The 18,508-nt window shown below is 38.0% G+C and overlaps 1 long non-coding RNA gene across 4 annotated transcripts in view; it reads right to left on the bottom strand.

Moving 5' to 3' along the window:
- Window positions 1-18,508, bottom strand: part of LOC105490678 (uncharacterized) — a 500,528-nt gene that overhangs the window by 192,245 nt on the left and 289,775 nt on the right. For all 4 annotated transcript variants that reach the window (XR_011614803.1, XR_011614805.1, XR_011614802.1 and 1 more), the window contains one exon: window positions 1,220-1,317. This is a non-coding gene — a long non-coding RNA (uncharacterized lncRNA). The remainder of the gene's footprint in view (window positions 1-1,219; window positions 1,318-18,508) is intronic.

The raw sequence follows: 18,508 nt of genomic DNA, 5'->3' as shown, positions 1-18,508 counted from the left end.
TATCACATTTTTCACTCATCAATGCAAAGAAGAAGCTAGGACAAGTATTAAAACTCAACCAAATAGCCTACCAACTGACGGGAGCTAAATACTCTAAATGATTAAGTCCAACTTTTGCTCTTCTCCTGGATGTTGTAGACAGGCAGAGAGCAACTACATTGTTTTATATAGACAGATAATACAGTACATTTATACATAACAAAAAATCAGGTTAACTTGCTGCCATTTCAGAAGCATGCCTTACCCTGACAGGAGCCTTGTGTAAGCCACAGAAAGTATTATCATGAAGTAGCTCCAGATATCAAGCACCAAGATCACTACAGACCTCTATGAGTCAATTTTCTATGTGTGTGTGCAACCTTAAAACAGCCTACCAAGGGTAGGATTTCTCTCTTTTATAGCTTGTCATCAATTGTTTTCAGCTCAACAGCTGAGTTGTCAAGGACGAACAAACTTCTGAGAATTTAAAGAAGTCAGTTTTTTCTCACAACTAACAAGCACCTGCCCTCATAGTTGAAGACGATATGGAAATGGCAAGAATGATCAAAAGCAAAGACAGAACATCCAAACCTCGCTTCAACTGCACATCACAAGTTGCATAATTCTAGAATTCTCAATTACAAACTTAGAGAAAATAGCCATGAGATCAAATTTAAAACCTCCCCATGTAAGCCCATATGAAATCAAATTAGTAAACCTCCCACAACTCATTTGTCTTCCCATATTTCTGTCTATATTTATTGAAATGTTTCATAGACTCTGCTAGTCACAACTCAGAGTTCTAAATAAGGAAAGAGCATCTGGTTTGAGCCCTGATTCCACAGAGTAGCCATGTGACTTTGATTAAAGCCACTAAACTTCTACTTCCACTCATCATCTTTTTGACATCTGTAAAATTATAACACCAGCTACCTTGTTCACTTTGTGAGTTTATGGTTAAGACCACATGGGCTGATATATAAAACATGTGAAATTATTTGATGAACTGCAGACCACTCTACAAACAGCAGGTTGTATTTTCTGCAAGAGGTCCCGTTCACTTAGGCAGCACATGATACAACATGTTTTGGTCTTCACCATTGCTGTTTGGAGCCCTTGTCCTTAAGATTCACATTTCTCCTACCATTGCTTACTTTTGAGCCTTCTTTTGCATTGAACTGGCCCTCCACTTTCCAGGCACGATCTCCTATTTCTGACGTTGATGACAGAAGTGACTTACCAGTGTCGACTCTTGGCAAACATCCTACCCAAGTCCTGGTCCCCAGGGCTCCATCCTAATGTGAGCGAGTCTGCTAGTGCCCCTCGTAAAATATGCCCCTGAAATAGAAAAAAATACATTTTTTTCACCTCTCTATTCCCACGCCCATTTCCTGGGTTCTGGCAAAGTGAGTGACTCAGGACAAAAGACAACCCTGTCAGACACCAAAGGATGAAGGGAGCTGGCCCACTCTCCACAAGCAGACAGTACTGAGATTACCGTGAATCAGCATGTCGCAGAGGCACGTGGGATTGCTTCCCAGAGGTGGTGTGAATCAGGGGACGAAGAACCCCTTCCCCTCTTTCTAGGGCAGATCATCTTCCTATGGCCAGGAAACAGAACACAGCTCACTGTCCTGTGCATTCTAACACTTTGTGCTGATGAGCTCCTTAACAAAAGAAAGCATCACAGAAGATTTTGGAGAGACTAAGCTGTCTCTGTTCTCACTTTAAGGCAAAGATTCAAAGGCACACTGTTAGTTATGACACATAGGACAAATCCTTGACAGAATTCTTGAAACTCCGCAGTACGAGCTTTAAAATTCCCATAAGAGATGGAATGAAAGAAAAAAAAAATATGATGTATTAGGAGCATGAGTGTGCCAGGCACTGTGGATGGAGCTTTACAATGTGATGTTGAATGTTATCATTGGCTTTTTAAGTCAGCTTATGGACACCTGCCATATGTGACTGCCCAATATATTATGAACATCCTCCATACATTTTCGTAGTTTCCCATGTTATCAATTTTGTCTGTCACTGGCATAATCAATTCAGGAAAACTGACCACTCCAGCCTCTCTTTCAACTATGGTGCAGGCAGATGACCTCAGTCAGGTCCACCAATCAGACGTACTTTCATGAGAATTCCATTTGGAAGTGAGCAGTATGAGTGTGCAGGCTTCTGGGAGCATTTATATTGCTGACATGGGTGGTGGTAGAAGAGTCCAGCTTTGGAAATGGGAATAACAATTGCAGGAAGATCAAGTTCCTAGCAGCTGGATTCTAGCAGGCAGGTGGAGACAGCACCAGCAGGGTCCTCATGGTGTCACTCCTATAGCCTGCTTTTCATTATAGTTTTGGAAAGTATAGCCTTGAGTCTATTTCTCTAGCCCTCCCAGCAATTTTTGAGCTACTGAATATGCTTTAAGAAATTCATTTTGTGAGTATGAGAAAACTGACTTATGGAGGCCAAGCAGCTGTTCAAAGGTCACACAGCTAGTTAGAGATGAGATGAAAATGAAAAAAAGAAAAAAATCTGTGCCATCTCTGCAAGATTTTGAACTGTTTGCTAAGAACATTGATTTCATTTTACCTATCCCCTTTTGTGTCCTGTAATATTTAACTTATTGATTCAGCCTTCTTTGCTCCAGGCTAGAACCTATAGACTACGCGATCAAGACATCAGGAAGCTTGGGGTGAAAAACAAAAAAAGGTACTTTTGCAGAGGATTTCAGTAGCCACCCTTGGCATAAACATTTAAGTGCTACAACATGCTCTCTCTCTCGACTGAAACGGCCCTCAGTGATTCAGATGTGTTCTTCCAGTGGTGTGTTATGCACTCTGTGACTCTCTCTGAGTCATTTCAAGGCAAGCATATGTCACTGAATACAATCCCCAGCTATTTATCAAACAAAAGCACATTGAGGAGGAATGTCACAGGCTTCAAGGGCCAGTAGGCTTGCTAGTGACTAAGAACGGAGCCAGAGCAGGAAGTGAGACCTTGACACTGTGCATGGTTTCCAGCTACACAAGTTGCTGCTCATGTCAACACATTCAAAAGGCATAAGTACATATGAAGAAATTTTTACCCATAAAATTTGACATAATAGCATTTGGCCCAGAATGTTAGTCCTGATCAGTAAATTACTTAGTCTCTGCTTCCATAGAAGTCTGAGAAGGGGTCATACATTTTGAGGACACTCATGAGGGTAGAATAGATCCATTTTATGCATGAACACATGCTCGGCCTATTCTATTACCAGAGAGCAACCTTTGCTTTAGAGTTATAAGATGTATATATTTTTAATAAGGTCTTTCTTTTCCTTGAAATTGGATACAAGCCAACAGCTTGTTGAGAAGTCCCATGTATACAATGGATTAAAATGATCAAGAGACCTATTTGTCTTAGCAGTGGTCTGCTGCCAATGAACATATAGACTAAACGGAGGTGAGGACACATCCGTAGGAGTGTGTAGTCCACTAAATAGGTTTGCCTCCCAGCAAGCAAGAGAGTATTTTGCTATTGGTTGAGGAGCTTTATGGCAGAAAGTCCATAAGTCACTTGGTATCCTGTCCATGTAAACAGAACAAACAGCACGGACTTTTGGCAGGACAGACACATATTTTAACACTGAGAGTTAGAATTTCAACATATTAGTTTCTGGGGGGATACAAACATTCAGTCCGTAACATATAGAAATAGGAAAATCTTTATTCCCAGACTTCAACATCACACACACACACACACACACACACACACACAACAGAGAGAGAGAGAGAGAGAGAGAGAGAGAGAGATAATTTAACTAGTACCACATGTTCACAAGTTAGATATTTTAGTGGTTACAAAGATTAGCACTGCCATACTACTCTTATAACTCATTTCCCTCAGAACTGCTTGTTGTCAATATCTGTGCCAATTAAACAGATTCTCACCCTGACTCCACACCCCTGCCTCACTTACTTTTGGCAGCATTAAGCATAGTTTTACACACAATCTATAAATCATTACATCTGTAGACTCTCCCAAGAGATATTAATGTTGCTGCTTGAGAGTTTTCCTGACGAATTCAATTCCTACAAAATTTGCAATGTCAGGCAAACCCACTTTTTAAAAAAAAAAAAAAAAAAAAAAAGAAAAAAAAAAAAAGCTTTTTATTGGGTAGGATTTCTCTGGATGTATAGTCATGTATCCTTGGTCGAATTCCCACAACTGTAGAAGGACTAAATCCAGGCTCAGATTCACAGGCCAGGACCAAAGTGCACCTGTGGCGGGTGAAGAATGAGGCTCATCCTCGACTGAGGTAACCAAGAGATTTCTATCTTGGTTCTTGGACACTCCATTTACAGAAGACACCTGGAAGCCTGACGAAGAGTAATGAAACTCAAGTTAGAGATTTTGTGTCACTTTTGTTGTGCCTGATGAACTACAGATTAACCTCAGAGACACCCAATCTGCTTGGCAGATTTCCTCAAAGGTCTAGGAGCAATTATTGGTCTTAGGCACAGAAGACCTTCAATCAATGAAAATTCACAGTACACAACGTACAGAGAGCTCTTGTTGAAGACTATTGGAAAAGAGGAACATGGAATTGCTCTTCTCTTCATCCTATCCCTGCATATGAGTAAAAAGAAATTGTAAAGCAAAAAATTCTCATGGGACTCATAATTCAACACTAAACCCAAATTTATTTCAGACTCTTTCTGGAGCAAAGAATTTGGAATTTTCTAGCACCTCAGGTCTTCCTGATGAATAAAAACTCATTAATTCAATAAAAGCATCTAACAATATTAAAAGTTCTTAGGAAATGCTAAGTGTTGAGAGACATCCACCAGAAGACTCAAACCGTATTACCCACAAGCCAATCTGTGTTTGCCTCAGCTTAAAGAACTTGAACTTTTATTATTTGTTTTAATGTATATGTCTTCTTTCACAATCTTCTGTTGCTTGGTGATGCTCTCAAGCAGTATCTTTGAATCACCAAGCTTCCCCATCTCAAATTGGCTTTCTCAAGGGCAAAGGGCCTGGTCAGTTCAGAAGCAGCACTAGCCTAGGAGTCAAAAGATCTCAGGTACAATCTGAGTTCCATCACTTAGCTGAGTGGCCTTGAAAACATTTCTTAATTTCTCTGATGCTTGAATTTCCTCTCTGAATAAAGAGGAGATTGAACATGATAACCTTTCAGGTTTCATTTAGATATAAAGTTTTATACATAATTGACTTATGCAAAACCTATTTCTTATTTGAAAAATGTGGAGAATAACATCTACCCTGATTGTCTCAAAGGATATTTTGGAAAACATGTAAAACACTGAGGAAAGCAGAGCGTGCACACATTCCAGGCAAATTATATAAGCCAAGCATTATTCTAAACAATTTACGTACAATATATCAATGAGCCTGGCCAATAGTTAGTGGAATATGCTCTTTACTCACCAGCTTGCTCTACCCTCTAACCTATAATGTTTCTTTAGAAGTCACTGCCTCCCCATTGTACTAGGGCTAGGGGTGGGACTTAAAAAGGCATTTATGAATGTGAAATTTAATCGGATGAATGTAAACAGATCAATGCAAAGAGTAATTATTATGTGCCTAGAAAGCAAAAAGAAGAAATTTGCCTATATGAATTCAATAATAGGAAGGCTCCTTTAACTTGAAATTGTAATTTTTGTTTCACTAATATATCTTTAGCTGCTTAGCACACGCTAAATTAACTTACAGTGAGTTCCTCCCCCCGCTCAACAAAACATGGTTTTAAGTCGAAAGGAACCAAAAAATAATTTAACTCAATAGTCTCATTTTGTAAGTAAATAAATAGAGACTTGGATCTTGATGACTTGCAAGCATCACAGGGCTACGTAGTGGTGGCCCTGGGACTTAGGTCACTTCTCTGGTCCCCAGTCTACTGCTCATTCTGTTACAGTTAAGCAGTCATTGGAGAGAGTAGGGGCACAAAGACTCAAGAGGAAGGGGAGAATACGGATTTGTATGAAAAATAACAATTTTGGCTGGGTGCGGTGGCTCACGCCTGTAATCCTAGCACTTTGGGAGGCCGAGGTGGGCAGATTGCCTGAACTATAAGGAGTTCCAGACCAGCCTGGGCAACACAGTGAAACCTGTCTCTACTAAAATACAAAAATTAGCCGGGTGTGGCGGTGGGTACCTGTAGTCCCAGCTACTCAGGAGACTTAGGCAGGATAATCGCTTGAACCCAGGAGGCGGAAGTTGCAGTGAGCCAAGATGGCGCCACCACAGTCCAGCCCGGCTGATGGAACGAGACTCGATCTCCAAAAAATAAAAATAAAAATAAATTTAAAAATAACATAAAGAGAGAAAATTAACAACTTTGGCTCCTCCGACCCAGTACTCTTCCAAGCTTAGCTAACACCAGCTGTTTCCCTTTGTTTGTTTGTTTGTTTGTAGGCTGCTCTAGGCACTGATGAAGGAACCACCATGGTTCCCATTGCAGCAGTCCTGATTCCAGCATTAATAGGTCCTCCAGTACAGAGCGCAACCTCAACACAGCCTGACATTTAGATTAACTCATAGGGTGCTCTCAAAATTCTAACATTAAAATCACTGAGAAATGTCTAAATTTGCATTGAAAAGACTGTCATTAAAGCCCAAAGTTGGGGTGAGCCAAAGTCAACCCAAAATATCCCTTTTCCGTTTCATTGTTTTAAAAATAAATTGTTAGAGGATGAATCAACATCGTAGGCTATTTAGAAAACAAAACAAAACACAACACAACAAGCTATTTACCAAGATACTATAATTAGCTAGATTATTCTGGTTGAACCCATAGCCTATTCACACATGTATTAAATGAAAGACTGGACAGTATCTTAAGTGACTATATTTCAGTCTGCTTGTACAACCAAAGTACCTCTGATTAGACTTAGGGAAATTCTGTACAAGGGTGCAATTTTAGCATGGTTGGAATAAGCATTTTCCACATGAAGACTTTTAATATCTTAATTAGTAGAAAAAAGAGGAGAAAACAGCGTCTGGTAAACTTTGAACAGTGACTATAGTTTTCAGATGACAGGTAAGGAGCTGAGGTGGCTAATTATTATCCAGGAGGAGTCGTTAAAATATTAGCTCATGAAGTGTGATTAAAGAATGCAAGCTTACAGAAAATTGTGTATTTTTCTATACACTGGGACCTGAAAAGTTACTTTTATTTATTATTATATATTATACCATCATTATTTCTAAAATGATAATATGACATTACATTACTAGCTTGAGTCTCATCACTTCCAAATGTGATCTTCTACTGACTTTCATGGAGGAATTCTAGAAGAGTAACTTGTCAAAGGAGCAAATTTCTAGTATTTCTAAAACTGAGTGATGCAATTATTATTTTCAACCTGCTAAATTCCCAGAATATCAACATTTCTTAGCATTGAGCTTACTCTGGGCCATTTCCTGTAGATGCAAACTTTTCTCAAAAAGCCCTTATTAAAATATAATTATACAAGTTTATCAAACCCTGTGGAGAAAGAAAGAAGTGAGTTGACACCCAGACTTAGCCTGTGAGACACAATGGGAAGAAAAAATTTATTCAACTTTTAAATTTTTAAAAATCTAGTAAAGACGATTTTTAAATGTAAAGGAATAAAACAAAGAAATAATTACTGGCAGATAAGTAATGTAAGTGAAAAGAACACCGAACTATAGATCAAAGTCAAAGGTTTAAGTTCCACTTGAATATATCACTGTTATTATTTTTCAAATCACATTTATTGAAGTTTAATTCATAAACAATAAAACTCACCTCTTTTTAGTGTACAATTCTATGAGTTTTGACCATGCAATCACCACCATAATTAAAATATGGAGCACTTCCATCACACCAAAAACTTCTTTCATGCCTCTTTATAGTCAACTCTTCATTTGGGTTGATTATAAACAATCCACAATGTCTAGTTTTTTCTGATCCAATCCTCCTTGTAGTTTAGTTGAGCTAATATCAGCTGCTTTGTCTTCTCTGTGTTTCAGATGGCCCCTTCCCCACCAACCACCAAAGAATAAGACACTGTCATTTCCAGTGCAACAGCTTTGAGTCCAACATTTATGTTATTCCTTTGGATGAAATTCAATGTCACTTCAAAATCTATAAATTGATTGTATTTTTGTGTCTTATCTGAGGAATTATTTGTGAACCCAAGATCACAAACATTTACTATGTATTCTTCTAGAAATTGTAGGCTTTATATTTAGATCCATTCTGAGGAGGTGGTTTTTGTATGTGCATCTATATCCAAGATTGTTTGTGCAAGGTATAAATTATGGGTCTTTTTTGCGTGTGGATATTCAATTATGTGTACATTATTTTTGGAAAAGACTATGCTAACATATTGTCATTTGACACTAGCAGTTAGCTGGGACCTCAGCTGGTGTTGTCTACCATACCACTGATATGTGGGCTCTTCATTTGTTCTGGGCTTCCTTCCAACAAGCTTGTGACAATGTAGTCAGACTTCTTATGCAACAGCTTAGGGCTCCAAGAGTGAGTGCTCCAGCCAACAAGGCAAAAGCTGCATCACCATTTATTCCTTAGTCATAGCATCACTTCTTCCATACTCTATTGGCTCATGTGGCTACAAGCCCACTCAGATTCAAAAGAATGAACAAGAGGACTGAGAAGGCCACACTGAAGAAAAACATGCAGAATATTAATATTATTGGGAACTTCTTTAGAAAATACAATTCACCACTTCAAGCCATTTTATTATGCTTAATCCAAGAAAGTCATTGGAAGTTGTCCTACTTCCAAAGCCTTACAAAGAGGCTTTTTGGATTCCTGGACAACATGAACTTCCATGAGGCAATATTAGCCCTGAGGGAAAAAATAGACCCATTGACTTGGCTGAATCCTGGCAGGAGGACAAGATATCTCAGAAAAAGTACACCTTAATTCTATTTTCCTTTGGGTGCCTGTATATGGTCACAGAATTTTATATTCCCCTGAGGTATTAGAGATGTGAAGACTGAGAAAGGAACAGGAGAGGAATACTTGAGGGATGCCTCCAGTTTTCTGTCGGTACCCCTCCCCCAGTATCCCATGGCTGAGAAAAGGGATGAGACCCTGAGGGTTTGGGTCTTGGTCTTTTCCTTCACATGAATAGATAGCTTGGCCAGAGGACTATAGACCTGGATCTGTCATCTCTCACTGTTAAGAAGAGCAGAGGGTACAATGAGATACATGCACTTTAAAAATGGCTGTCTTCTTCCACATAGGTTAAACCCATCTTCTTCTTCTTCTTCTTCTTTTTTTTTTTTAAAGGAAAACTAATAAGGTAATCAAATATCCAAGTAGAGACTGTCAAAGCTTACTAAGAAAGAAAGAATAACATAAATTAGCCTTAGGATTGTCCATAAAAAATAATTCAGTGGAACATATACAATGTCCCTTTTATGGTTTAATCTTTACAGACACACATATTCTTCACTTACATACTTCTCATAACACAGCCATTTGCTGTTATTTGTGTTTAATCAAGACTTGCTTCCTAACCTCTGTTATTGGCTACATCTCTGGGGATCACTTTATGGAATGTGGGCAGTCATCATTAGGTATGGTATCCAGGCTCTCGGAGGGTATTTCTTACCCTTTTACTCCAGTTCACATAGAATCAGTGTGTGGCACAGCTAAACAATTTAAATCTTCATTGTAAAAGCCAGCAGGTTAAAATAATTTCTACAACTTCCAAGATTGGATTAGAAGCTTGGATAGGCTAGAGCCTCAGGAGAACCCTAAGTGATTTCACTTTGAGTTTCTGGAGAGGACTGATGCTGAGAAATGTGGAAGTTGCCCTCAAGAGGAGGAAAGTTGCCCTCAAGAGGAGGAAAATATCCATGATTTTATTTATGCAGATGTTATATTCCCCGAGTATGAGGATAAAAACAGCTGGTTACTGGAGGGTTGAGCGTGTTAGGATTGGGATCTAGAAAAGTTGTTTTTCCAGGATATCTGAGTGGCTAATCAAAGAGCAGCACATGCTCTTTATAGCTTAAGTGAGAAATATGGCACAGGAAACAAGAGTGAAATCCTTTTAGATAGAAATAGGCACAAGTTCCAATCTGTAAACAAATGTAAAAATACAAATTGTAAACTGTAATAAATGTAAACTTCCCTAAAGTCCAAAAAATCAGCATGTGACATAAGTTGAAGGAAGTCTATTTTTAAAAGCCCAAAGATGGTGGTGGACTGGGCATACGTTTTACCTTCTGCATCACCAAGCTGCACGCCCTTCTCTCACAAATGATAAAAAGGGGGAGGTAGAAAAAGAAACAAGCACTAAAAGAAATAGGATGAATAAGTGAATGAATGAAACATCATAACAAATCTTTGGAAGTAGGAAGCACTTAAGCAAGTTAATGAATGAAGCAGGCAGAGACATTGAAGCCTTGAGTATACTTGGAAGAAACTAGAGAGAGGCTGGTTAGTTAGTCGGGCAGAGATCTGAACACCTCTGAGCCAAGAGTCAGCAGGTAGAGCAAGTGGCAGGAAGAAAAAGTGTGACTGAAAATTAAACGTGTAATTGAAGTTCAATAAATATGCATTGCAGACCACTCATCCAAATAAAACAGCCACATCCATTATGTAGCCATAACCCCACATATATGTAATTGGAGTATCAAAAAAGAAGCAAGAATGGGAGACAATTTTATTTGTGAGGGAAGGGCGTGCAACTTGGTGATGCAGAAGTGAACCGTATGACAAGGTCCCTTCCCATCTTTTTAAAATTGTTATTTTTAAAAACATAACAATTTCTAAGTACGTAGAACCCAGACAGTGGACCTTTGCTCCTAAAAGAAAAACCTGGCCTACTTGCCCGTAAAGAAATTAAATTAAGTGCTTGGAGAAAATGAAAATTTCTAGGGTTCACGTGGGCAGAAAATAATAAAGTTCTCTTCATTGTTATAATGATAGCTTCTAAAGTTCCAGCCTGTCAACTTCTGCTTCTGGCTATGATTGGAGTAACAGGGACCAGATTTATCCTCCTCTATTCAACAAATGAAAACCATACAAAATATATAAAACAAGTTTTCAGACTTTAGATGAAAGACAGTGCAGATTCTTTAGAGAAGAGAACAAGTGAGATATGAGACCGATGATTTCCAGAACATTTCCAGGCTGAAGAGCAGAAAGGAGGGCATCAAACAGAGCATCTCAATCTCCCTGTGATAGGAAGATAGAGTTTAGAACTGAGGGATGACAAAGTGTTTAGAATTTGCAGGAAATATTAAAGGAAAAGAGAGAGTGTTACAGAAAGAGAGCCTTGAGCATCTTTAGGGGGTTTCCCTCAGATCTTCAGCAGACTTTTCAGTGAATCTTTGTGAGGAAACTGCTTAAGGCTAAGAGAAGAATTTCTAGATAAAAGCAGGGAGAGAACAATTCTGAGAATCTTTACAGGGCTAAGAATAATTCACAATTCCAACAGTCAGAGTTGAGAAACCCCATACTGCACAGAACATTAAGTAGCATATTCATAAGGGTGTTGCCTAAGTAATGGAGGGCAATTACAGCTGGACTAAAGGCTGCTCTGGTCCCACATAGCAATGCTTACTTGGAAGCCTTGAAATAATCCAACAATTTCCAAGTAACTTAACTGCACCCCAGAACAAATCTCAAGATTAGAGAAATGCAGAAAAATGCAGCAGCCAACAATGAAAAATTCACAGTATCTGTCATCACATAAAAAATACTAGGCATGAAATAAGAAATAAAATACAAAATATAGTAAAGAAAAAATCAATCTGTAGAATCATATTCAAAAATAACATAGCCAAGAGATATAGAAGAAAAGGATACTAAAACAGCCATTATAAATCTATTTCATATGTTCAAGAAGGTAGAGGAAAGCATGAGTATGTTAAGAACAGACATAGAAGATATTTCTTAAAATACACAAATTGAAATCTACAGAACAAAAATACCATGTGTGAGATTTAAAAAAGAAAGACACTGAATGAAATTAACATCAGATTAGACACTACAGAGCATATGACTACTGAAGTGGAAGACAGCAATAGATATTTAAAATAAGACAGATGGGGGAGGAAAGACAGAAAAAATTAAACAGGATATCATTGTGCTATGAGACAACTTTAAGTAGCCCCATATATATGTATTAGAGTATCAAAACAAGCAGGAATGGGAAACAAAAATATTCGAAGGAATAATGGCTAAAAATTTTCCAAATTTGGTGAAAACTATAAATGCACAGATCCAAGTAACTCAGTCGAAGCAAAGGAAAATAAACATGAAAAAAGCCATTAAGGCACATGATTAATACAAAAAAATTAATTCAAATGCTCAAAAACCAGTGATAAAGAGAAAATCTGAAGAAAGAAGAAACAAAAAGACACCTTATATGTAAAATAAAAATTAGAAAGACAGCAGACTTTACTTCAGAAACAATGCAAGCCAAAAGATAGTAGAGAAATGTTAACTTAGCAGTATTGAAAGAAAAACATCAAACTGAAATTCTATACTCAAAAAAAGTAACTTTCAAACACAAATGTGAAATATTTTCAGATAAAAATAAAAGCTGAGCTAGTTCATTGACAGCATTCCTGCTCACAATAACTGTTAGCCTTTTAGGCAGATAGGACATTATATCAGATTAATATCTGGATCTACATAAAGGAATGAAGAGCACTAAAATGGTAAACATGAATAAATATACATTTTCATTTTTCAACTTTTTAAAAATGTTTAAAAGGTTTTAACATGTGGAATTTATAATATACATAGAAGTAAATGTATGACAAAAATAGTAAAAAAAAAAAAAAAAAAGAGAGAGAGAGAGAGAGAGAGAGAAATAGAAGTATACTGCCTAAAGGTTTTTGTTTGTTTGTTTGTTTTTTTGAGACGGAGTCTCGCTCTGTCGCCCAGGCTGGAGTGCAGTGGCCGGATCTCAGCTCACTGCAAGCTCTGCCTCCCGGGTTTACGCCATTCTCCTGCCTCAGCCTCCTGAGTAGCTGGGACTACAGGCGCCCACCACCTCACCCGGCTAGTTTTTTGTATTTTTTAGTAGAGACGGGGTTTCACCGTGTTAGCCAGGATGGTCTTGATCTTGTGACCTCATGATCCGCGTGATCCGCCCGTCTCGGCCTCCCAAAGTGCTGGGATCACAGGCTTGAGCCACCGCGCCCGGCCTAGGTTCTTAAACTATTAATCCATGTGAAGGAGTACAATATTACTTGAAAGTAAATTGCAGTAAGCTGAAGAAGTATTCTATAAAGTCTAAAGCAACCTTAAAAATAAAGCACACATAAACGAAAAATAGAGGTACCTAATAAGCCAATAAAGGAGGTTAAATGGAATCATAAAAATATCAATTCATCTAAAAGAGATAAAATTCTTGTTTATAATAGGATTTTAGCCAATAAAAGACAAAAATGAGAGAATTAGAAAAACAGTTTTTATTTTTTACTTTTATTTTAGGTTGAGGAGTACATGTGTAGGTTTGTTATACAGGTAAATTACATGTCATAGGTATTTGGTGTACAGATTATTTCATCACCCAGGTAGTAAGCATAGTACATAATAGGTAGTTTTTCAGTCCTCGCCCTTCTCCCACCCTTCATCCTCAAGTAGGCCCTGGGGACTGTTGTTTCCTTGTTTGTGTTCATATGTACTCAATGAGTAGCTCCCGTTTGTAAGTAAGAACATGTGGGATTTGATTTTCTGTTTCTGTGTTTGTATGCTTAGGATAATGGCCTCCAACTCCCTCTGTGTTGTTGCAAAAGATATGATCTCATTTTTTTATGACTGCATATTATTCCATGGTGTATATGTACCACATTTTCTTTATCCTTTCTACTACTGATGGGCATTTGGGTTGATTCGATGTGTTTGATGTTGTGAATAGTGCTACGATGAACATATGCATGCACGTGTCTTTATGGTGGAAAGATTATAGTCCTTTGGGTATATACCTAATAATGGGATTCCTGGCTTGAATGGTAATTTTAAGTTCTTTCAGGAATCACAGAAAAAAGGGATTGCTTATACACCGCTGATGGGACTATACATTAATTCATCCATTGTGGAAAGCAGAAAATCGTCATTTTAAAATGCCTAATCAGAGAATGGGCATAACAAATTATGTGCAGTAATTATTAAAATCATAAAGTCTACAGTTTTCATAATGAATGGATCAGGCTAGTATCACCTGAATCACCTGATATGGTTTGGATATTTTGTCTTCACCAAATCTCAGGCTGAAATGTGATCTCCAGTGTTGCAGGTGGGCCTAATGGGAGGTGTTTGGGTCATGAGTGGCTTAGTGCTGTCCTCATGGTAATGAGTGAGTTCATATTCTATGAGTTCATGTGAGACTAGTTGATTAGAAGAGCCTGGTACCTCCTCCCTCTCTCTCTTGGTCTCTCTCTCACCATGTTACATGCTGGCTCCCCTTTGCCTTCCACCACGATTGTGAGCTTCCTGAGGTCTCGCCAGAAGCAGATGCTGGCACTGTGCTTCATATACAGCCTGCACAACTGTGAGCCAAATTATCCTCCTTTCTTATAAATTACCCAGTCTCAGGTATTCCTTTATAACAATGCAAATGGATTATCACTTCTTCCTTGATAAGATTATGTCTTCTTATCAATAAGACTAGACATGTGCCCCCTGCTGTGATGCAATAGGACATGCACAATACCACCAATGAAAGATTCTTGTCCTTAAACCACACAAAACAACAATTTTAATATAAACAAGTTTTTCCATCTATGTAGGATATAGAAAACTGTTAAACACAGGAACAGAAAGTCAAACACTGCATGTTCTTACTCATAAGTGGGAGCTGAACAATGAAAACATATGGACACAGGATGGGGAACAACACACAAGGCCTGTCGGGGGTTGGGGAAAAAGGGAGGGAGAGCATTAGGACAACTACCTAATGCATGCAGGGCTTAAAACCTGACAGGTTAATAGGTGGAGTAAACCACCACGGCAGATGTATACCTATGTAACAAACCTGCACATTCTGCACATGCATCCTGGAACTTAAAGTAAAATTTTTAAAAATTAAAAAAAAAAAAAACTGTTAAAGGATACCATGTGGATACAAGGCTAAATTCAGAATTTAAGATATTCAATAAAATAAAAGATCCAGTTCCTTTCACCAATAAATGCCATGAGGAAGTTTTAAGAGAACTATCAGCCAAATGCAACATGTGGGTCTTGCTTGGATCCGGATTCAAACAAAGCAACTGTAGAGAGACATTTTATACAGTCAGGGAACAAGTGAGCAGGGACTAGATACTAGATATCTTCTCCATAATCTCTCCTGAAATACAGAACAAAATAACTCTCAAAAAATGATTTTTGTTACATTCTTATTTGGTTTGGTTTTTAAAGTCCCACTTTAATTATACTGACACCTGTTTTATTCTTTACCAGCTTTAATCACTCGCACTGACGTTTAATGGACAGAATGATGTATATAAGAGAACAGTTGCCAACTTTCAAATGCTAAGAAAACACTGAAAGACCACACGCATCTGTTAGGCAAGTAATAATTCATATGAGAAATTATATGAGATAATTATACAAGATAATTAAAACACATAAACAACAATAATTCAATATCACCACCGAATACTTCAAAAGGAGCGAAGGGACTGAAGGATATGCTATCCCAAAATTTGCCAGATTGGGTAGATTGCTTTTTTCCAAATTAAGAACATTGAAGAAATTGGAGTTTCAGAAAGGGCTAGATGACCTGTCCCTTTCTGCACGTGGCAAGCCATAAAGATTCTTCTGGAAGGGGTACTGTCCCTGTACCAGAGACAGAAAACAGCCTTTTTCCCCAGAGTGGTAATCAGGGGGCTGCAATGGACCTGAAGAAAGGAACTACCCGAAGTGACCCTTACCTTGCAGTAGTTTTATACCCCACCCACCATGTATCTCCTAGTGACCTCCCTAGAACCTACAACCCCTAACCAGATCCTCTTGTCGTGTCATTTCTTTACAAATTTTTCATTCTTTGTCCAAAACATGTAAAAGCATTTTGCTTTGACCATGTCTGTGGGCTTCACTCTCTTGTGAAGATCTCCATGTACATGCAAAACTAACAAAATGTATATGTTTTTCTCTTGTAAATCTGCCTTATGTCCATTTGGTTCCTGGATTAAGGTGAAGAGGCTCATGAAAGCTAATGGGGCTTGGAGATGATCTCTCACTCCCCTAGATAGCATTCTGTGACTCATCAAATACTCATTGAGTTCCTTACCATTGTCATTGATGCAGAGTATATTAACAATTTCTATTCTTCAGAAAAGCCCAGTCTTCTTTTTGAAAATAATATATAAACTGAGCCTAAAATCTTTTCAATCTTAAAATGTTCGGTCAGCAATATTTTGAATATCTCTTAAAAGCATTGGTTATACAATAGGTCTTTTGTCTTCTCTCCCCAATCCAGCTAGTAGGAAGATGAACTGAAAGTATCCTTGGTTAGCAATTATACTACCCTCACCTGTAGAGGCACCAGTGGGTTGCAATTAGTAAAATTCAGCAGAATTCTAATGCCTCACCAGTGAGATGATGAGTGCAAAGCTTACCACTACCATGTTCTTAATTAAACAAGGAGAGAAATATCACATTGAGTTTCCGAAATAAGCTGCCTAAGGAGTTGATATGTAGGTATTTCAGGCCTTTTGATTTGTGACTTACATATCCCCGCTGAAAGAAATTTGAAAGAAAATTGAAAAGCTCCTTCCTTTAAAAAAAAAAAAAAAAAAAAAATCTATTCTGTTCTCTTTTCAAATAGATTAACAAGAATCTGGTCTTAAGTTTGAGAAAACGTAAAATTGAGCTCCCTACCAACCCAGGAGAATACATTAATAGGGCATAATAGTCTGTTTACATCAACAAAAGCTTCCCAGGTCCCTGGCCTGGTTCTACATAGTGTTTTCTTCCCCGTTGCCAAACATACGCTGCAATTTCCAAATTGCTCATTCTTTAAGACCTTATTCAAAGCATCTGTTTTCCACAAGGCATTTCCAGGTCCCGGTCAAAAATAGAATCCCTGAATTTATCATCTGATACTCTTCTTTATTACAGTGTTATATTGGTGTAAATTTATCTCCATCTCTATCAACATCTGCATTCTTATGTCACCATTTTACTAGACTCTCAGTCCCTAAAACCACTTTTACTCTAATTGTGTGCAGCATAGTGCTTGACACATAGTACCATATTTGTCAAACTAGATAAAAAGCCAAATAGGCTAAAATTGTGAACTGTCTCATTTCTTCCTTCCCATTGTGTATTGAATTTCTTTTTTTTATTATAATTTAAGTTCTTGGATATGTGTGCAGAACATGCAGTTTTGTTACATAGGTAAACACATGCCATAGTGGTTTGCTGCACCCATCAACCGTCATCTACAATAGGTATTTCTCCTAATGCTTTCCCTCCCCTAGTCCCCCACCCCCCAACAAGCCACAGTATGTGATGTTCCCGTCCCTGTATCCATGTAGTCTCATTGTTCAACTCCCACTTACGAGTGAGAACATGCAGTGTTTGATTTTCTGTTCCTGTGTTAGTTTGCTGAGAAAGATAGTTTCCAGTTTTATCCATGTCCCTGAAAAGGACATGAACTCATCCTTTCTTATGGCTTCATAGTATTCCATGGTATATATGTGCCACATTTTCTTAATCCAGTCTATCATTGATGGGCATTTGAGTTGGGTCCAAGTCTTTGCTATTGTGAACAGTGCTGCAATAAACATACGTGTGCACGTGTCTTTATAGTAGGATGATTGATATTCCTTTGGGTATATACCCAGTAATGGGATTGCTGGGTCAAATGGTATTTTTCAGCTCTAGATCCTTGAGGAATTGCCACACTGTCTTCCACAATGATTGAACTAATTTATACTCCCACCAGTAGTGTAAAAGTGTTTCTATTTCTCCACATCCTCTCCAGCATCTGTTGTTTCCTGACTTTTTAATGATCGCCATTCTAACTGGCATGAGATGATATCTCATTGTGGTTTTGTTTTGCATTTCTCTAATGACCAGCGATGATGAGCTTTTTTTCGTATGTTTATTGGCTGCATAAATGTTTTCTTTTCAGAAGTGTCTGTTTATATTCTTTGCCCAGTTTTTGATGGGGTGGATTTTTTCTTGTAAATTTGTTTAGGTTCTTTGTAGATTCTGGATATTAGCCCTTTGTCAGGTGGATAGATTGCAAAAATTTTCTCCCATTCTGTAGGCTGCCTGTTCACTCTGATGATAGTTTTTTTTTGCTGTGCAGAAGCTCTTTAGTTTAATTAGATCCTATTTGTCCATTTTGGCTTTTGTTGCCATTGCTTTTGGTGTTTTAGTCATGAAGTCTTTGCCCATGCCTATGCCCTGAATGGTATTGCCTAGGTTTTCTTCTAGGGGTTTTCTGGTTTTAGTCTTATGTTTAAGTCTTTAATCCATCTTGAGGTAATTTTTGTATAAGGTGTAAGGAAGAGGTCCAGTTTCAGTTTTCTTCATATGGCTAGCCAG

The sequence above is a fragment of the Macaca nemestrina genome, chromosome 16 (assembly GCF_043159975.1).
Source record: "Macaca nemestrina isolate mMacNem1 chromosome 16, mMacNem.hap1, whole genome shotgun sequence".
Lineage (NCBI taxonomy): Eukaryota > Metazoa > Chordata > Mammalia > Primates > Cercopithecidae > Macaca > Macaca nemestrina.
The sequence above is the reverse complement of the archived record's forward strand: the minus strand, read 5'-3'. Positions and strand labels throughout refer to the sequence as shown.